The following is a 22,324-nucleotide window of genomic DNA, read 5'->3' on the forward strand; positions in this document are numbered from 1 at the left end:
CTGGCAAGAATAACAAACCTGGGCCCAGCCGGTGACTCAGTGGTTGAGTGTCAACCTATGAACCAGGAGCTACTTTCTCTGGATGAACACAGCCCCATGAACAATATGGTTTTGTCAGATGAAAAATGTATCCTTTCATCCTGCAGCAGAATACCTGGTTTGAGGAGCAGAACATGGGCCATATTTCTGCCCCTACTTACCTCATTGGCCAAGCACCTTTATGCAATTCACAAACTACACAACTGTACATGGCAGCCCTGAGTGCAGCAAATAACTCCGCTCCTCCTCCATATTGAGATTCGGGGAGACTGAGCTGCTAAAAGTTTTGCCTGCATCTCATCCTCATTGGTTTAGAAGCAAGGAGAGGACTCAGTCTCTGGACAGAGACAACAGCGACCCAGGCTGGGGCACCAGACTCGCAGGAAGCTACATTATGAGGTCGAGATGAAGATGCCCCTTCCTTTGTGAAGAAGTTATTTTCCAGGTCCTTCTGCCCATCAAGAACTTTACAACTTTTGGATTTTACTGTGTTTCATTCTGTCGTAAAAGTAATACTCGTGTCTTTTGCATCCTCCAACCTCTGCCGTGGACTCCCCTCTTCAAGAGCCCCCCACTTAACTATCCACTTAACCTACCTTGCCCAATTGTATTGGTACTGCTATGCAAGCAAACTCTTTAAGGACCCTGTTCCCTCATGCTCTGCTCTAAAGTGGAAACTAGGCTGCATTATTGTGACTATAATCCTCAGTTTCCCTACCTATACTTTGGGGGGAGACCAGTTTCCTTCCTGTTCTGAGGTTCTGTGACTCTGAAAATCCTTTACTACTCCTGCCCTAAGGTTTGCTCCCTGGCTCCACCTCTCCAGCAACCTAACAAGGTATTATGTGGCCCTGGAAGCTCAGATAAGTAAAAACATGAGCCCCAGAGCAGAATATAGTGACTCAGTGTTGAATGTAGGAGGAGTTGGACCAGGTGCAGCACCGATCAAAAGTCGCAGAACAGGGAGATGGCCAAGCCTGTAGTCACCCAGCGGCTACCTACTAACAAGCACTTCACTGACATTATCTTCATTTCAGAGTGGCCTTTCCAGGAAGTCTCTGCTGACAAAGGAGAGGGAGGGGGAGCAGGCTGGAGACAGCTCCAGGACCTACTGAAGCTTGGCCTGACTCCAGAGTATAGGCCACCTTGCTGGGTAAAACAGGAGGGAAGAGGAACAAGCCTTTTCTAAGACTGAGTTTCTGTCAGTGCCACCTGCAAAGATGTTTGAGAGAAAAAGAACTCTCAGCTCACGGGTTTTTGCTTGCCAGAACAATGTGTGTTATGATTTATTTAAAAGGACTGGATTAGGATTCAGGGGCTCCATCTGGACTAATTAGTTGGGTGGTCTTGGGTAAGTCTCTTCTCCTCGAAGAGTCTTGGTTTCCTTATGTGTAAAATTAGGAAGGAACTTAAGAAAAAAATAGGAAGGAACTTGAACTAGTAAATAATCTCTAACATTCTATCCTATTCTTGTCTAATTTCTCAGCTGCATTCATTTGTTATGCTATATGCATCAGGCCTTGTTCACAGCCTGATTTCTTTTCTATTTTTTTAATCCTCACCAAGGATATGTTTTTTTTAATTGATTTTGAGAAAGAGAGAGAGAGAGAGAGAAGGAAAGGAACATCTATGAGAGAGAGAAACATTGATTGGCTGCTTCCTGTACGCTCCCCAACCAGGGATCAAGCCCGCAACATAGGTATGTGCCCTGACTGGGAATTGAACCCGCAACCTTTTTGGTGTACAGGACAATGCTCCAACTAACTAAGCCACACAGCCGGGCCACACCCTGATTTTTTTTTAGCCCCAGACTACATTATTTTGGAACATAGCCATCAAAAATGACTTTGAAGGAAATCAAATTTTCAAGTGGCTGAAGTCCAAGAGACCCAGGAGATGAACTGAGAGCTCACCAAGGATTCATTTTGGCCAGTTCTTTTCTGACTAACTAGTTCCCCTCCCATTAGGCCCCAGTGCTTCCTCAGGCATACTCTGTCTGTTTCTATCTCTCTTGTTCTCTCTGTCTTTCTTGGTCTCTCTCTCTCTCTCTCTCTCTCTCTCTCTCTCTCTCTCTTTCTCTCTCTCTCTCTCCTCCCCACTCATTTTCTCCTCCTCCCTCTCACTAGCTTGCTCTATTCTCTTGGAAGAATTTATCCTTTACTGTGATTAATGTAGACACCAGGCATGCTGGCCAAAGGAAAATGCAAACTAAGTCTCTGTCCCTTTCCCTTGTGTACTAGGAGGGTTAGTCAATAGCCCTTCTGTCTGTTGAGGAGGGATGAGGCCTTGGTAGGGCTCAAGCTGGGCAGGTCTAGCAAAGCAATAGCAGAGACAAAATGATCCCTACAAATTCCAGCTTGTCACATGGTTGGGGTGGAGGTGGCTGGACCACACCATAATGGCTCTTTTTGTTGAGTTCTAAACTGACCCTCAGGCCCTGCCAGCAGTGAGATAGATGGTACTTTCATACTCTAGGCAAGAACATCTGGAGGGCCCCAGCACAGGGCCAGAGCCTACCCTTCCTTCTCATCAGCAAAGGCTCAAATGGCCAACAGAACACAAATAGATAGGGCTGGGTAACTGAATCACAGGTCCTTTGTTTTGACTTCTTTCACCAAACCTTGGACCACCAAGCCATTATGAGTCACTTTTCAGAGAGTTCTTCTGACCCCCAAGCAGATGTGTAGTTTGATGAGATTTTGAGAGTAGATCTGGATAGCACAAAGCCAACCCAAATGAACTGATGGCAGTTTCAGCAACTTCTATTTCTCTGCTTCATTCAGTCATGGAGAACTCACAAGCATCGCCATGGCCCTGGAGCTTCTGAGTAACTCAAAGCTCTTCATATACCCCTAACTGTGAACTGTGTTATGTTAAAAACTAAGGGCCCTCTATGTAACAACTTTCCTATCAACCACCCCAGCTAATATCCTGAGTGAGCAACTACTCAGCTCTGCCATCTTACCTGTCAACAGACCAACAATGCCCAACCCACACAGCAACCTATCTGTTGCCTCCTCTCCATCATGAATCTTCCACATGCCCTTAGGTTCTGTAACTCATCTTTGGAACAAACTTTGGCTGATACAGAAAGCCATATGTCCATTTCTCCATAAGCCTGCTCACATTAAGAGGTTCTTTTATCCCCTATGTTCTTTTGTGAATATTTTTTCAGATATACAGAGCTGTTAAAGTAGTACTAAAAACAATAATAATCATTTTTATTTCCATCACCTAGAATTAACATTTATTGATGTTTTGCCATTTTTTCTTTATCTATTTCTGTGTGTATATTTTTATACATTTGTTACTGTGGTAAAATATCACAACATGAACATTACCATTCTAACCATTTTAAGTGTACAGTCCAATGGCATTAAATACATTCACATTGTTGTGTAACCATCAACACAATCCATCTTTATAACTTCATCATCCCAAGCAGAAGCTCTGTACTCATTAAACAACTCCTTATCCTCCACAGCCCTTATTTATGTCCTTTAAGTGATGTATCATTTTAAAATTTCAAACATCATGACAGTTCACCCCTAAATACGTCATCTCCTAAAAATTAAAACATTCCCATAAAACCACAATGCCATTCTCACATTGAAGACAATTAACAACAATCTACCATACAGTTGTCAGGATCTTCTTAAATAAACAAAGGTTTCTACACATAAAATAAGAATGAGTCATGTTTAATCATTTCAACTATGAAGTGCTATATAAATTGAGGCATTAATGATCTTATTAGATGATCCTGAAATTTTGCTTCAGCTCTAAAGTTCAATTAGTGATTATGATTTTCCAAAGGGTTTCACCTCCAGATCAGTTGATGTGCCAGAGGCTGCTCTCAACCCCTCTCCAGCTCCTTAAGGCAGAGACACACTTCTCTGGGTGGGAGCCTTAATTCCAGCCCAGACTTTTCTAACCTCACACCTGATCAGCAATAAACAAATATATCAAAGATATCCATGCAAATCTCATAACTAGCATCACAAAGGAGTAAAAAGGAGATAAAGTCGGTTCTGGAGATCCAATACATGAAAGGAGCTTTAAGTATGTGGCCACAGCCAAGGGGGCCTTTATTAACATGTAGAGGACAGAAGCAGCCAATGTGCCCATTGGTGTGGTGAGCCATATGTGCCAAAAAAAGTGGGGTGCAGAGGGGCCTCCCTCCCCACTTCTAGCACTGCCCCCACCCATCCCCAAACTAGGTTCTCAGCTCTTTTGGCTCAAACATTTGAACTCCTAAATCTCTGGATTTGTCTCTGCCTCCAGATATTGGCACACAGTCACCAATCACTTGAATTTTCGACTGTGTTTTCCCCAGCCATCTTAACAATCGATTTTTGTACAATTGCATGGCTTGGCTCTACAATCTAACACAAACAGACACTGAGTCAAACATTTTCTTTTTCTTTATTTATACCATGTCTTGTTTCAGAAAGGATTTAAAATGAGGAGACAAACATTTAGTAAACACCCTGGACCAGATGCTCAAATCTGTGCTAGGTGTTGTGGAAAATGCAAGAGAGAACACATGTTTTGTTTTGTGTGTTTTTTTTACCCTCAGTTGAGTTTACAATTCACTTGGGGAGACAAGACTCTCTTAGGAGGCAACTAAACCACAAAAGCATGGGCCTGGGAACTGGGAGCCTAGATACCTGACTTCTTACTCCCAGCTCAGCCACTGGTCAGCTATGTGATCTTAGAAAAGTCAACTCACCTCTCTGGGCCTCAGTTTCCTTACAGGAAAAACAAAGGGGCCATGCATATGTTTGTCTGAGCACAGAGACAGAGCAGAGAGACTGGTACTGGTAATATTGGTTTTCTGATGGGATGGGATGGGATGGGATCAGAAGGGCTTGAGAGGGAGATAATTTTTTTCTTTAAGCTTCTGTATTTTTGACTTTGTGATAATGAGCATGTATTACTTTTGTGGTTAAAAAAAATCTAACATTTACAAGTAGGGACGGAAGGAACTAGCTAAATTCTGGTTTAGCTCTAACCATGGTCTGAGATTATCTGTAACTCAGCCAATACTGAACCTTTGGAATTGAGAGAAAAGAAAAAACAACAAGGGCTCTGATATTCATGGAAGGCTTCCTGGAGGAGGTGAGACTCCAAGCAGGTCTTGAAGGCCTGGCATGCTATGGATTAGTAGAGACAAGAAGAGGGCATCTTGGAATGAGATGAAGATGGGCAATAAACTAGCTGATAGGAGGTGGAGGGCAAAGAGAAGAATAATTCTCTCTTGGCCCAGATGCATTCCAGGCTAGGGAGGGAGCCTGAGGGATGGAATAGCTCAGCTCAGTCCCCTCCCTAGGAAGCAGCTCCCAGGCCCACCTGCCATAGCAGCAGCTGCAGAATCTGAGCAGCAGAAAGTCTAGAGGCCCCAGCCTGGTGCTCTTGGATCACAGAGTAAGCATAACACTTGGGTATTAGCTAATCAATCTCATAAATTCATCTCCCTTTTACTAGGATCTGTCAGGAAGCTGATTAAATGCTGTGCGAGTGGGATTTGGCTCAGATGCTAGCTGGGAGCTTGGGGATGAAGTTTTTCAATGTTCAGCTCATGCATAAAATTCATAGTTTATCATTACCCAGACTGGCTTCTCTAGAACTATCCAGATGGGAATATTAGTATATGACAGTCGTATCCTGGGTGAGCGGGTGGCCTGGCCTCTTTCTCCACAGTTCTCTCTGCAGTAGATGCTGCTCCTATAACCACCACAGCCCAGCTCTGTCTGCAGAATCACCAAATTAGGATGCCAACAACCCTGGGGCACGGCTAGCACCCTATTCCTCCGGTATCCTCAGGCAGTATCGGGGAGCAGGCTGGGTGTCTTTAAAGAGTGATATATATGCCATCGCTACCACCCCCTGCCCCAGTCCCTGGGAGAAAAAGAGCTGGGATTAAATGAAGACTGGCTGTCCTTCTAGCATGAATGCCCACCCATTCCTGCTCTTTCTTGAGGGCACAAATGCCCCCAAGTCAGCTAGGCCTGGACTCCTAACTCCTACTCTATCCCAAACCTTCAGATAGCATGTGAAGTAATCCCAGCTAACTGGCAGATGGGAAAGGGTTGGTACAGGGGATTGAGCCCAGACAACAACCTTCTTCAGCTTTTGCCTCTCTGCCTCCCTTTCTCCTATCTGCTCCCAAAGAGAGAATGCTTAGAATCACTTCTGGCATATTGCCTAATTTAGGAGCCTCTGACCTTGGTTTCCTAATTTGTCAAGTCTCTTCCAGCTCCAAAATTCCCCTTGCCATGAATATGCATACAAGTCCAGCAGTCACAATGGCATTGGAAACCCCATGTCCATTCCTACTGTCTTCCCCAGTGACTAAGTAGCCTCCAAAGAAAAATGATACCAGGACCAGCAGCCATCAGGTAGAAAGCACTCACTGACTGCCAACACCTGTGCTCATCCAGAGGTCTCAAAGTGGCCCGGTGGTTGAACCAGGAAGGTATCAAACATGACTAAGCATTGATGATGTGCTTATAACAAAACTGGGAGCTAAGGTGCTTGAATGGTTTGAAGAAGACACAGTGTGTCCTTAGATGTTAACATTCTGGTGAAAAAAAACGATGAAATTTCAGACAATAAAAATCCAATCTTCTGATCCATCAATTGATCAGATACATTTCTTCTTCACTCAGCTGTTTGGAGAAAGAGGCAAAGCATAGTTAAATAAGCCTTCATGAGGGAATAATTCTAGCAATTATTTTTCAGGAGATAGTCTGGGTTCTATACATATTTTCACCTATACTTTCTCCATCTTATAAAAATAACACCACTCCATTTTACAGATGAGGAAATCAAAGCTCAAAAATGCTGAGCCACTGACCAAAGCCACACTGCTTGTATGTGGCTGCACTGGAAGTGGAACCCACATCCTCTGATTTGTAGAATTCAGCGTTCTGACTGCAGCCTGCCATCTTCCTGTGATCCTAAACATTGGGGCTGAAATTTAGAAAGTGAGGGCTTTTGTCATCAACACAGAATCTATTTCATAGGGCCTTACATTCTAAAGCAAGAAAGAGGCCTCCGATTTTAGAGAAAATTTCAACAATGAATCAAAATGAAAAGAGGAGCCAGAAAACTGTTATTACCTGCCCATTCCCCAATATTCTGGTCAATAGAGGTTTCACTTCATCTATGAACCATTCTCTTTTAGTCATTTGGAAACAATGGCTGAGCTGATGTGTCATTGGCTGAGAGATTCTTTTCCAACCAATGATCGCTGCCCCCTTTGGATGTTGTTGATGAAATAGCAGCTCAGGCTAAGGTTGGGGAAGAAGAAAAAGAAACCGCAGGGGGGCGGGGGAAACAACATTGCCAACCACCATCCCTTTTCTACAGAGCAGAGCATGCATTTAAAAGGAACTCAGGGAGAAAAAGAGCTGGGATTAAATAGCCTTCACAGGTCAAGGGAAGACCCACTGCCACGCAGACAGCAGACAAAGAGCATCATCCCTCTCATACACACTGCGTGTGTTATCCATGGGTGTGCAATGCATCTGTGTACCAGGAAAGAAAATGTTCCTCTCTGGGAGCACATATGCATATAAATATATATTCAGACACATTTGGTATCATTACTCTAAATTCAGAACTAGTCCTGCTGTTGGTAGAGTTGGGCCTGCTAGTTCTCTAAAATAAGATTCTGGAACATATACCCATTCTCTTTTGGGAGACTCCCATACCAGGCCTTATTTAGTCAACTTGCCCTCCAGAGGCTGCTGAGCAGAAAGCCTTCATTGGCACCCCTGCTCTCCTACCCCATTAAGGGCAATTGAACCTGTTGTAGCCTTCATCAACCCTTTTGCTTTTTTTCATTTTCTTTACTTCCTGCTATTTGATTTTCTGCAGTCTCATCTCCTCTGGCACACAGTAGGCACTTTATAAGTGTTGCTCATTAGTGGCAGCAGTGCCAAAGGGTGGCTGGGGAGAAACCAGTATTCCCCATTAATCTCTAACAAGCATCTGCTCCACCCTGCAAGCTACTCCCAAGAATATACAGCCTAAGTACAAACCACGTGCAAAGGCAGCTTCGAGACAAAGCTCCCAAAACCCTCAATCAAAGAAATTGTTGCCCCTGTGTTGTAACTGCATGACAATTCTGGAGGCCACTCTTTCAGTATCTGTTTGCATTTTGCATTCTGTGTTTGCCCTCTTTATATTTCCTCCATTCTTTCATGTCTCTCAAACTCCTCTCTTCCTTGATTTCCTTTCCCTTTCCTTTACTCTTCCTCTCAACCCTCCTTCTTTATCCTCTTTTAACCTCTCAAATCTACATATTCTTCACCCCGCCTCCCTCTCTCCAGACCAAACCTCAATTCTGGAATCCTCTCAATTCCTAATTCCTCATCTCTTACCCCAAGGGTTTCAAGCTTTTCCCTCTCTTCAGCTATTGTAGATAAAGGAAAGGGTGAGCTTACCCTAAGCTGCAAAGCCAGGGAAAGCTGTGGCAAGCCCAGATCCCCACCTCCCACCACAGGGACTAGACAGAAGTTTTTCTTGGTAATGAGGAGAGGGTATCTGCATTTGGGAGGATGACTACTCTCACAGCTTAGCATTTTGAATAGGTTCTCCAATACTCACATCTGCTTCCCTGTTTCTTGATCTCAGAAATGTGTTCAAAAGGAAAGTAGCCATTTGATAGAAAATGTGTGTGTGTGTGTGTGTGTGTGTGTGTGTGTGTGTGTGTGTGTGTTGGGGTGAGGATAGGAGAATGTTATTACACAAATTAGAATGTCTACTCCTGCTACTCCTGGCTCAGCTACATGGAGATGCAGTAGAAACTGTACTGCCTGTACTGCAAAATCAAGTTTGTGGGGCCCAAGAAGTTGTATATTATCTGAACCCAAAGCCTTCTACATTTGTAGCCAACCTCTGGCCCCACTGTCTACCCCAATCACATCCCGAAATTATGCTCTAGGCCAACGAACTATGGGTAAGATAGCAAAATGGCAGATTTGGAACTATGACAGATCTGGGTTATGGTCCCAACACTTCCACTTATTAATGCTGTGGCCCCTGGGCAAGTTACTTCACCTCTCTGATCCTCATGTTTCTTCTTATGTAAAGTGGAGATCAATAAAGTGCTCAACCCATGTAAATCCATGGAAAGCCCTCAGCAAAAGAAGACAGCCAAGTTCTGTGCTGAGAGAGACCTGCCTCATTTGGGCTGGGTGCCTCGAGTCAGAGCTGGGTATATAAGTAATAACCATGTGCAAAGCTACTGTTTATTGGTGCTTTACCTACATGAGCTCATAATTCCTCACAACAACTCTGTAAGCTAGGGACTATTTATCTCCATTTTGCAAAGGAGGAAATGGAAGCACTGAGAAATAAAGCTACTTGCCCTAGGTCACAAAATCATCAAGTGGTACAGTCAGGATGGGAACACAAAAGTGGGAGGAAGAGGTGCCAGAAGGCAGTTGCTAGCCCACAGCACTGTTTTGCCCAGAACTTGCTGGGCCCGCTACCCAAGGCCTCAGACCCATCAGGTCCAACAGAACCCACAGCTTTTCTATACTGTTAGCCAAACTCACCACACTGCAAACAGTGGCTTGGAGCTGACAAGGCAGCAGTGGCCTGTGGGAAGCAGCCAAGGGCTAGGTCAGCAGAAATGACAAACCCTCCTGCTTTAGCCCCTTGTGTGAAGCTATAATTAACAACTTTCCCAACTGCAAACAAAGGCAGTTGCTGAAACGGCATTCCCCTCTCTTGCCTTTGCGGCCACTGGACTTCCAGAGCTTCATCTCAGTTCCCTCCCTGACCCCACCCACAGGGCTGGGCTTTGTGGGGAAAGGCAGGGAAGGCTATCACTGCACAAATTTGGGCCCGGATCAGAGGAAGGTCCCAAGACATTCAGCAACTCCAGATGTGGGTCAAATACCTCCAGGCTACCATCCACCATACTTTTGGTTCCTCTCTTTGTTATTTTGGTACCCAATATCTTTGGCTACCTCTGAATCCAGTAACTATGCTAATCCCGATTATCCAGGGTATTTCAAGTTTCTTCTTTACTAGGGTCTTTTTACCACCTATCATAAATCCTTATCCATTTGTGGTAAACAGCCTGTAAAATGGCCCAAATAGCCCTAGCCTGTTTGGCTCAGTGGATAGAGCATTGGCCTGGGGACTGAAGGGCCCCGGGTTTGATTCTAGTCAAGGGCACATGCCCAGGTTGTGAGCTCGATCCCCAGAAGAGGGCGTGCAGGTGGCAGTGATTCTCTCTCTTCATTGATTTTTCTATCTCCTCTCTTCGTCTCTGAAATCAATAAAAATATATTTTTAAAAAGTAAATAAATAAAATGGCCCAATAATCTCCACCTCCTGATAGTCACACATTTGTGTCTCCCCTACCCCCGAGCTTGACTGGACCTAGTGGCTCATTTCTAATGAATAGAATATGGCAGGAGTAATGGAATATAACTTTCAAGGTTACGTTATAAAAAGACCATGGCTTCTGCCTTGGGCTGACCTGTCTTTGGTTACATGGGCATGCACTCTCTCTTACTCTCTCATGTAAGCAAGCTGTCATGTTGTGAGCAGCCTAATGGAGAGGACCACATGGCATGGAAAGAAATTGAAACTCTTGAAGCCTGCCAACAACCACATGAGTGAGTTGGTGGCAGATCCTTCAGCCACAGTTAAATCTTCAGATACTACAGCCCTGACACAGAGCTTGACCACAACTTCATGAGCAACCTTGAGCCAGAACCACCCAGCTAAGATGCACCCTGACTCCTTATCTACAGAAACTGTAAGATGAGAAATGTTTGTTGTTTTAAATGGCTAACTTTTGGGATATTCTATTACACAGCAATAGAAAACTAATATACCATCCTGTGTTCCATTCCCTCAAAGCTCTGCTTTATATCAAGTGACAATGGCCAATGACCTAATGTTCAAAAAAATTTTTAAGCCAGATAAGAAGATACCTTAATTCAGTTAAAAACGCTTGAGTCTCCGATTGCCACTAAAGAACAATGGGGATTTTAGCTTTCGGTAGAAGGCTAATAGAAAATTATTAGGGAAGTGTGCTTGTACTTATTTTGCATACATGGGTCCTGAGCCCTGACAATGTTCACAGCAGATCAAATTGTGACTAGAATAACTCAAGGTTCATAGCAGTATCCAGACTGTACCCCCTCATACCAGTTTCCTCCTTGGATAATGGTAACTCAGGTTATTGAGTACTAACTAAATATCAGACACTGTTCTAAGCACTTTGCAATGATTAACTCATTTAATATCCCCATTCTACATTGGATGAAACTGAAACACAGAGGAATTAAGTAACTTGTCCAAGTTCACAATCAGTGAGTGTGATTTGAATCCATGGTCATAACAATTTCCCTAAGGAATCCCACATGTACTAAGCAGAAGGAGGAATTCTGGGTACCAAAAGTTGTCAGACCCTTGTCTTTGTTTCCTTCTGTCTTCATTTCCTTGCTCAAAAATTGACAGCAACTTCCCATTTCCTGCTAGATCAAGTTCAAAGCACTCTTCATGATCCTAACCATAATTTGGCTCCCACCTACCTATCTCTATTCCCCACCATATACCTTCTACTTCTAGCTACAATAATCTCCTGATTTCCCTCACCCATAGCTATCTTCCTGACTTTGTCTTACCTGGAAAGCCTCAGTGTTTCTAATTGGAAACAACTAGATATGACATATAAAGAGTTTTATAGTCAGGTCATCTGAACAAATCCTGAAGACCCTTCCTTTTACAGCAGTCATCTCAGATTCCAAGGAGAAGATTATGACTCCTCTATTCAAGTGGAAGTGCATCTCTCAGTTTTGCCAGAATGGGACTAACGCCACAAAGGTAGTGATCAAAGCTCTATTCCATGCACTTTACTCGGACAAACCCCACCTCCTCCTGAAAGCCTTCTTAGTTTCTTCTGCCTGCATGATTTCTCTGTTGGATGCAGAAATATGGACTGTCCTCAGGCCACTCAATACTCAGCTCAAATGTCACCTCTGCAGAGAAGCCATTCATTACTGTCCCAGCTGAAGTAGCTCTCTGCTACTTGCCATCCTAGCCCCTCATTTATTTCCTTCCTGGCATTTCTCAGTAGAAGTAGTGATGATTTACTTGTTTGCTTTTTAAACATATGTTCACATTAAAATGGATATTCCACAAGAGCAGAGATTTTGTCTGTCTTGTTCACTATTGTGTCCTCAGTTCACTATTATGTGCCTATAACAGGGCTAGGCACATAAGAAGTATTCATTAAACATTTGTTGGTTGAATGAAAAAGAAGTTTCACCTGGAAGTTCCTTTGTGTGTTTTTCCCTAGCTAGAGAACAAGTTTCCTAAGCGCATAGGCCTATGTCATAATCTTCATTTTTCCATGGCGTCTAGCTTAGCACTGGATGCAAGTAAATCCTGAGATCATACTTGTAGAGTAAAATTGTTAGGACATTTGTCCATGCCTCAGTTTTCTCATTCTTTTAACCACGCTACTCTGCCTTACTGGGCTGCCAAGGATGGGGAGATGTGGGTGGGCATGTGCTTTTTTATTGCATGATGTTCTAGTCTTGAACTTTTCAAACGGGTGATCTGGGGGAGGGGGGTGTGGGGACTGTGGTGTTGGAGGGGTCTGCAGTTTCTGTGTAGTGGAGAGAGTCTTTGCAGGGGAGCAGGTATAGTGATGTCAAAAGGAAAGATGGAAGGGCCTATCTTGACAGGCAAAAGCTGAAGCCCACATATATGACAGAAAAGGAAATCTTGGTCCTGGAGCAAGAGGGTGTATTCAATATCCAAACATTTGAGGAATCAAAGCAAATTCTGGCAGTCTCCGTGTGAGTAGAAAAATGTATTTTTACTGCAGGTCCCCATGACCTGGTGTGGGGGAGAGGGAGAGGGACAGGGAGAGAAATAAGGAGAGGGACAGGGAGAAGGAGAGGGAGAGGAAGAGGGAGAGGGACAGGGAGAGGGACAGGGAGAGAGAGAGAGAGAGAAACACCAATGATGAGAGAGAAACATCGATGGATGTGGGAGAAGAAGAGGGAGGGAGGGGGAGGAAGAGAAGGAGAGAGAGAGAGAGAGAGAGAGAGAGAGAGAGAGAGAGAGAGAGCACTCAAGCACATAGTAGTGAGTGCAAGCCTGGGGTCTTCATATCTAAAAATAGAAAGAATTTAGTGAGTGGAAAAAAGTCCATTTCCTAACCTTAATGAAGTTAGGCAGCGGAATAAACTGCCTAGCTAGCAAGAGGAGGTTGAGTCACTAGCATTAGGAGCATTCAAACTATGGGAGATCAGCTCTTAGGGAGGTTGTCAGTACCAGGAAACCCTTCAGGGTAGCAGACAGTAGGGGAGGAAGTAGGGGTTTAAATGGATCTACTTAAAAGCCTTTTGCAGAATCAGTTCTCAGAGATGACCATATGTGTGTGCACTAACACATACACACTTACAACCTTGCACTATTAATGTAGGTAATGATCCTGCTCTATCTGTTCTGGTTCACTAATGATGAAAGGGCTATGACACTACAGGGATTTTATCCCTTCTCCCTACTGATAAGTCACTTCTGTAATCCTGATTCACACCTGCAAAAGTCCAGGTGTCCCCTAGACCTCCTGGGTCAGGAAAGATTCAACACCTTGCAGATTTACCTACACACACGCAGGAATATACATACAGTAATCCCCTTATATACAGGAGATATGTTCTATGACACCCCTCCCCCAGTGGATTCCTCAAACCATGGATATACCAAACCTTATGTTTTTTTCTATATGTACATATTTATGATAAAGTTTAATTTATAAATTAGGCACAGTAAGAGATTAACAACAATAACTACTAATAAAATAGAACAATTATAACAATACACTGTAATAAAAGTTATTTGAATGTGGTCTTTTTCTCTCAAAATATCTTATTGTATTGGGATGATTCATGACCTGGGTGGGACGGAGCAGGATGGTGTGAGATTTTTTTCATGCTACCCAAAATAGCATGCAACTTAAAAGTTACGATCACGGGTAACTGAAACTATGGAAAGCAAAATCATGGATAAGAAGAGACTACTGTTTATATACACATGTAGTCTTCATACTTTCTCTACACACACATTTTCTCTCTCTCTCTCTCTCCCCCACCCCTTCCCTCCCTTCATCACTCCCTCCCCCTATCCAACTTCAGTCACTTTCATGGGATACCATCTGGACTCCTTCACTCTTATGTTGCTCTGATTCCCACAGGGCACCCTGCCTTTCTGACCCTCAACGCCTCATAGTTTCTGTTGACAAAAGGTAGGAGTTTTCTCTGCCTCCACAGGTCTCTTTGCCATCTCCCCAAGGCCCAGTGATGGCAATGTAAGTGCTCATTTCTGCTCTAAGGGTGCAGAGAAAATACAAACTTGACCCAGGTCCAGCAGAAGAGGCCATGTTCTTTTTTTTTTTCCTTTTCTCCCACCCCATCCTCTTATTCCTCCCTTTGGCAGCAGAAAACTCAAAAGCCTCCTCAGTTCCACTGAAGAAAAGAGGAAAGAAGACCATATGAAATGGATCAACTAGTAGACTGAGAAAAAATTGAAACTGCATAGAGGCTCATGGAAGGAATGGAGAGCAGCAGGCAGGGAATGAAAGGCCCCAGCTGAGAAGCCAATGACCACACCTGCAGGGTCTTGGACCACTGCTCTGCTTTGCTCACTGTTGGCTCAGAGCTGGCCAGTGGAAAAACTGTGAGGTGGGGGAAGCTGGTCTCCACCATACCCTGTCTTGTTTTCAGCCCCATTTTGAGGTCCCCTCTCAAGACTCCCAGTGCTTTCTCCCTGATCCAAGGGTCTTGTACAGCCTCCCCACAAAATTCACCCTTCCTTATCTCATTTCTGCAGAACCTTGGGTACATAAAGTCATTTGTGCACTCAGGTTTGAAATGGTGGGTTATGGTTGACAGATGAGTTCTCCAAAGCTGTTGTGTGGATGTTAATATGACTGTATTTGAGGAGGAAAAGAGAATGGTGAGCTGTGATCAAATACATACTGGCAACCTTAAATAATGTTAGCAGGTTTCTCTACTGCAGGACTTCTCAGAGCCTTTAATATGCTAATGTGCATTGTGAAGATCTAAGAGGGGGATGTAGCATTTCTCAAACTTATTTGGCCACAGATTTTTTTTTCTTTTTGTAGAATAGCTTGCAGGACTAGTAGTTTTGTTTTTTGTTTTTGTTTTTTTGACTTTTTTATTATTGATTTTAGAGAGAGAGGAAGGAAGGAAGGAAGGAAGGAAGGAAGGAAGGAAGGAAGGAAGGAAGGATTTGTTGTTCCACTTATTTATGCATTCATTGCTTGATTCTTGTATGTGCCCTGACTGGGGATCAAACCCACAACCTCGGTGTATTGGGACAACACTCTAACCAACTGAGCTACCTGGCCAGGGCCAGGACTAATGTTTTATTCAATGTATTTTCCTTCTCACATAACATAGTTGTACTTTCATGACAGTCTTTAATATCTAAACCTAAATGAGTGACTGTGATAGTGTGAAGGTAAGCAGGCTTACAGTGGAGGCAGTAATGGCTAGACTGGATTACCCACCAGTCTATAAGGAATATACTTTTTACCACAGGACCCTGGAGGCATAGCTGTCTCATGTCACACATTATAGGTGATTATTACTTACCAGTCTCCCTGCTCCTGTACCACACAGTCCCAAATACCTTTAATATTTAGCTTTTTGTGCCGTGTCTAGGTGAGGAGAGCACATCTCCCCAAGATGTGTCTATTATGTTGGCATACTCATGCATGTTTAAGAGCTGGTCCTTCCTGAAGCATTTGACATTTGTGACCTTGTGCTCTACTGATACTACCAGTTCCCCAAACTCTGTATCTAAAGGCTCTTGGGTCTGCTGTGTCAAGAAGAGCTAGCTGTGAGCCCCAGCCCTGTCTGGGTTTTCTCCTATATGTGTGTGAACCAAGCATTTCTTTATAGTGCACGGAATTTGGAAAATGAGGGCACTGGAGAGAACTCGAGGGCTCTACCCAGTCACATTGCTGTTCTACTAGCCTTCTAAGTGGCCTGACCAGACAGGTCCCACAAGTGGCTTCCACTAGCTCCCATTGATACTCTTCATTGTGGTGAGATGAGGGGTAGGCAGCAAGCTGCTCTTTTGAAAAAGGTGATTTAGTCCTGGTGAGGGTTGGTTATCTGAGAACAAGATGTTTCCACCCAGCCCTTGCTCGTTTGGCACAGTGGACTGAGCTGTGGCCCTCGAACTGAAGGGTCCCAGGTTCAATTCCAGTCAAGGGCATGTACCTCACTTGCAGGCTAGATCCCCAGCCAGGACTCGTGCAGGAGGCAACCCATCGATGTGTCTCTTTCACATCGATGTTTCTCTCTCTGTCTCTCCTCCTCCCTTCCTCTCTCTATAAAATTCAATGAAAAAATATCCTCTGGTGAGGATTAACAACAAAAAAAATGTTTCCATCCATCCATTAAACTGTATAACATAGAAACCCACACCTGAAGCCTATATGATCATGTCGACCAATGTCACCCCAATGAATTTAATTAAAAAAAAAAAGAACTGTGCAAAACCAAGCTGTTCATAAGAGCATTGTGTCCACTGTACTATGTGCTGGTTAGAGCACCCAGGAAGACTGTGTTCAGTTCTGACCAAGAACCTTAAGAGTCACCTTTACAAATTGGAGTGTTACCAGAGGAAAGGGACTAAGATGCTATAAGGTCAATAGGCTAAGGCCTCTTCTAGGTCCTGACCACTGTTGAAAGCTATGAACCCCGGAGTAAGACACGTAGGCACACTTAGTCAACATTTTACATACAATTCCAGGAGGCTTATGGACAAGCAATTTAAGAAGTTCAGCTGTGGAATAATGCCACAAAAGTAATGACTGAACAAATTGGGTAGATTTAGCAAAACTAAATAAAATAAAATAGAAGTCAAAAGACAGACAGACTTGAGGAAACAAATGTGATAGTTATACTCAGATACAGTTATGTGCCTCATAACAATGTTTTGGTCAATGATGGACTATATACGACAGTGGTCCCATAAGATTTTAATGGAGCTGAAGAATTCCTTCCTATTGCCTAGTGATGTTGTAGCCATCATAACATTATAGCACAACATGTTACTCATGTGTTTGTGTTGATGCTGGTGTAAACACAAACCTACTGCCCTGCCAGTCATATAATAGTATAGCACATACAATTATATACAGTTCATAATACTTGATAATAATAAACGACTACATTATTGGTTTATATATTTACTATACTATACTTTTTATTATTATTTTAGAGTGTATGCTTCCTACTTATAAAAAATGTTTGCTGTAAAACAGTATGCCATGTGACACTGGCAGCAGCCTCATATATCTTGTGTTTACCCCATCTCTTGATTGCATCATTTTCTCTTGTGCTTGATTTAATCTCATGTTGTTTTGTACACTAACATGCTGTACAGGCTTGTAGCCTAGGAGCAATAGGCTATGCCATGTAACCAAGGTATGTAGTAGGGTATAACACCTAGGTTTGTGTAAGTACAGTGTACAGTGTTCACACAATAACAAAATTGCCTAATGGCACATTTCTCAGATTGTATCCCCATCATTAAGTGGCACATGACTGTATTTTAAAGGGGCTGCTAAGAGGAAGAAAAAGGAAAGAAGTTACTGAAAGACTGCTTTCAGCTAAATATCAAAAAAATGTTCTAATTAGACTTGTTCAACAATGGAATAACCTCTTCAGGAGGCAGCGAATGCCCTGCTGATGAAAGTTAAAAACTTGAGGGGGAGACTGAACTAGATGATCTTTAAGGACCAACCTTCCTTCCAACCTCACATTTCCACCCATGTGTTTGTTTCTGTCACTGAGATCTTTCCTTGTTTATCACAGACCAGAGTCACAATCTTGTTGACAAACTCCCAAATGCAAGAGAAGATAGGAGTTGGCCTCAAGCTCCAGGCTACGTGACCCCCTCATTCCTCCACTCCCAATTTAAGTCATGTATCTTACTAGCCCCCTTACTAGGGCTCTCTGTTTTCTTGGCACCAGCTAGTTAATATGATAAACTAATCTGCACTAATGGGATCATGAATGCTAATGAATTAATGTGTTACCTTCCCAAGTGACATATTTGCATTTTAACAGAGGTCTTCAGGAGATAATGCCTTAACTCAAAGGAGTGATTAATGTTGAAATTTCAGCTGTTTGGCAGTCTATTAAAGGAGATATTTTTGGAAAGAGAACCTTTTTCCACCCTTCACATCATGCCATCTGCTAGAAGAGAAAAATACATGAACCTGCCCTTGAGGGGTTTATAGTTTATAAAGTTGGAGAATTACAATGGCTGACATTTATTGAACTTCCACCAAAGTACTGAGCCCAATGCTAAGTGCTACATAAATATTATCTTTGAAGATTCACAATACCCCTCTGATGTAAGTATTTTGCAGATAAAAGGAATGGGCCTCAGAGAGGTTAAGTAACTTAGTACCATATTTCACTGACTCTAGATATGAGAGGTAACATTTTCTTAGGTTTCTCGGGGAGAAAAAATGCCAACAACTAAACTACAATGCACCATGAATAGTAAGAATCATTTTAGTTTTAGAAATGTTAAAATTATGTTTTTGAAATCATGAAATACATTAAATGGTAAAGGCGACTCCAGAATACACACTCTGCTTAATATTGCTCAAAGAACCCAGATGGGAACTAGCTGGGAAACACTTTCATATAACAATATAATTGCAAGCTCATATTGATATTTTAATACAAAATGATTATACAAGGACTGAGAAAGTTGCACACTGATTCTGAGGTCAATGGCAGTACATGTTGAGGGGGTCATGAACCTCAGTGGTGGAAAGAGACAAGGACAGAATTCAAGATAGAAGGTCTAGGCTGTACAGGGCCTGGAGCTGAGGTGGGAGGATGGTAGGTAGCAAAATAATCTTCCTCCTGCACCCTTAAAATAGGGAAGTTAGTTTTTGAGGGTATAGCACACTGGCTGGCTTGGCTCAAGTAAAGGGTTCAATTAGGAAAACCATGAGAGATACCTTAGTGGGATGGGAAAAGGGAGGAAAGTGAACTGGCAGATGGTTTTCAAAGGCCAGAGATTTCAATTTGACATCATGGGCAAAAGGGGACACTTAGTGATTCTTGAAAGTACATGCCAACATATTAGGAAAAGCTCATTCTGGCAACCAGAATGAATTAAAGCTCTCAGTTCAAAGCCAGAGGCTTTGTTAGGGGGGAAATACCAGCACTGTACAAGGGAATTGTGTCATCAGAGGCAGCAGAGTTCAAGGGCCTTATGAAGCCTGAACTCAGCTCTTGATGTGCAGCCCCCTCTTGCTGGGAGCATCCCTCATCTGGAAGAGGAAGTAGCAGAGCTGTAGGCAGCTACCCAGGCATGCACCTCTCTCCCTCAGCAATAGCAATAGTAGGGGCAGTACAGACTGGATGATGTACAACTCATCTCCCCTCCATCCACTACCAAGGGTTTGTTGAGCCCCTACAATCTGTCTGTGTATCCAGCACTGCTCTGCATGACACATGGATCAAAGAGGCCCCTCAAGAACTCACTCCCTCACTGAGGAGGAAGGTGAATACAAAGAAGACAAGGCAATGTGAGATGGTGTAATCAAATGCTAAAATATTGGGGAAATGGTCTGAATTACAAATTGGAAGAGGGAGGATTGTGGGTGACTTTTCTTTTTCTCTATTTTTTTTCTGTATTCTCAAAATTTTTCACTATGTATAAGTATTACTTTCATATTCTGGGAAGAAATTACAATTTGAAAAAAGGAGGGCCGCCAACGAGGACTAGAATTACCAGGAAAAGCTTCCTCGCAGAGGCTGGACTTGAGCTTGTTAGAGGATGCCATGGAAGGATTTGCAGAGGTGGAGGAAAGGTGGCCATTGCAGGTTGGAGGAATAGCAGAAAGATGAGTACACAGAGAGAGGAACAAGCTTTGAGTGGGGTACAGCAGGGCAGGGAGAATAAGGCAACTAGTGGATCTTGGGGGTCAGGAAGAAATAGGTCAGAGAGGCTCAGCTGTTGTGGCAGGTAGGCCTTGTGTACTGGGGAGAGGAATTTCTACTTGATATCCTAAGCAAAAGGGAGCTATTATAGGCTCTTGAGCAGGGAAGTGACATGATGAAAGATGTTTGAAGGAGATTCCTTTGGCAACAGTGCTGAAGGATCACTTGGCGGGGAGGAGGAGGCAGCATGCAGAGAGACCAGTCAGGAGGCTGCTGCAGTAATCTGGGTATGAGGTAACGTGAGTGGTGAGTGTGGGTTATGATGGCAGCAGAAGGAATGGTCAAGAAGGCATGGACTCATGAGGCACTTGTGACAGATGAACTGTCAAGACATGATGTTGACTGATGGGGGGTGGTTGACTGATTCCAAGGCTCAGTCCCTGGGCTATTGAAAGAATCATGGTGTCACTAATAGAGACAGAGATTCAAGGAAGGGCTCAGGGCTACAGATCAGTTGGAGAAGAGATCCTGAGTTTGGTTTTAGTTGTACGGAATTTAAAGTGATAGTAAACTTCAAAGAGAAAATATTCTTAAAGGTAATAATGAAATGGAACTAGAGTTCAGGTTAAAGGCCAGGTGTTATCATTTCTAGCAATCACCCAGAATTCCAAAGGAAGACAAGCTGTATTTAGAGTGAGTGTGAAAACCTCTAGAGAGAAGAAGAAAAAGAAAAACAACAACAACAAAAACAGACCTAACAGCCAATTCTGATTTGGACTTTGCAGGTAACAGACTCTAAACAGTGTGGCAACAGCAGGCTGGTGGGTCTGTTTAAAATCCCCCCTCCTTTTTCTCTATCAGAGTGATTTCCATACATATTAGAAAGATTACAGCTTGACTGTAGGTGACAAGATGAATATGGAAGAACTCTCACTTTGTTAATCGTATCTGCATTCTCTGTGATTTCACTGATGGTGGCAACAGAAGCAGTGTGACACACAGCACCCTCACCAGCCCTGTGAGTGAATCCCGCAAGATCCAGACTTCTGTTCATCTTGATATAGGACAGTGATGGTGAACCTTTTGAGCTTGGCGTGTCAGCATTTTGAAAAACCCTAACTTAACTCTGGTGCCGTGTCACATATAGAAATTTTTTGATATTTGCAACCATAGTAAAACAAAGACTTATATTTTTGATATTTATTTTATATATTTAAATGCCATTTAACAAAGAAAAATCAACCAAAAAAATGAGTTCGCGTGTCACCTCTGACACATGTGTCATAGGTTCGCCATCACTGATATAGGATCTAAGGCAAATCTCATAAAAAATTAATCTGTGTACCTCAGTTTACCCCTGGGTCAACTGGAAAAGCATATATAACTGACTTTTTTTGATCTGGGTTAGAAATGAGAAGATAAAGAGAACAATTACTGAAGGGGTAAATGTACAGATGAAAGGCAAAACTTGGGAGAGAAACAGTGAGTGTAGATTGCAGCAGGGTTTCCAAACTGAGAGTCTTAACTCTTACCTGGTTGACTCTTAAGCCAGTTGTTGCCACCTTGCCCTCTTCTTTCTGCTTTCAATGGGCTTTTCCATGTGAAGGGTCGTAAATAGGACAACTGCCTTAGTCAGCCACTTGCAATTCCTCTTTCCAATCCCCTACTTCCACAGGCATCTTCCACTTGGGACACCTGCCCACTTCTCAGCCACCCTTCTTCTAGCCATCACCTCTACCTCAAACCAGCAATCTGAAGTGGAAACCAGAACAGAAATCTTCAGCAAGGAAATGCTGGAGATAACTGGTCGACAGACGATTATACAGTATGTGTGTGTATGTGTGAGCGTGCGTGTTCATCCAGCAGTCTAGCCATCTGTTCATGTTTTCCCAGTAGGTTTGGATCACAAGGAAAGAGAGGCCTGTTTGGGTGGTCCTACCCCCAGAGCTGAGCTCCCTTGGTGGTTAGGAGCCCACAGCCTAGGAATATTTATTCTCCACTCATTCATCTTTAGAAGGTATCATTCCCTCCCACAAGAAGAACCAGTAATAAGAAGGGCTAAAAATCTCACAAATATCGCTTTATGTGTAGTTTTCCGTTCCCTTTCAACCCAGGTATGAGGCAATAGGCCCAGATACCTTCCCAGGGTGAAATAAGTGGGCTGGGCAGGGAGGGAGAGCTGGTGGGGAAAGCAAATGAGCAGGCAGAGGCATCTTCTATCACCCTCCCACCCACCTGTGGACTCTTACCAGCTGTAACAACTGGGCTCCAGCTGGCATTGAAGTGCTGTG

The 22,324-nt window shown here is 43.3% G+C and overlaps 1 protein-coding gene across 1 annotated transcript in view; it reads right to left on the bottom strand.

Moving 5' to 3' along the window:
• The window catches only part of FRMPD3 (FERM and PDZ domain containing 3), a 127,986-nt gene extending 106,249 nt beyond the window's left edge, over positions 1-21,737 (bottom strand). The window contains exon 1 of the mRNA XM_005865226.2: positions 21,566-21,737. The gene's annotated coding sequence lies outside the window, so the exon portion shown is untranslated. The remainder of the gene's footprint in view (positions 1-21,565) is intronic.
• Positions 21,738-22,324: the final 587 nt, after the last annotated feature.

The sequence above is a fragment of the Myotis brandtii genome, unplaced genomic scaffold, assembly GCF_000412655.1.
Source record: "Myotis brandtii unplaced genomic scaffold, ASM41265v1 scaffold199, whole genome shotgun sequence".
Taxonomy (NCBI): domain Eukaryota; kingdom Metazoa; phylum Chordata; class Mammalia; order Chiroptera; family Vespertilionidae; genus Myotis; species Myotis brandtii.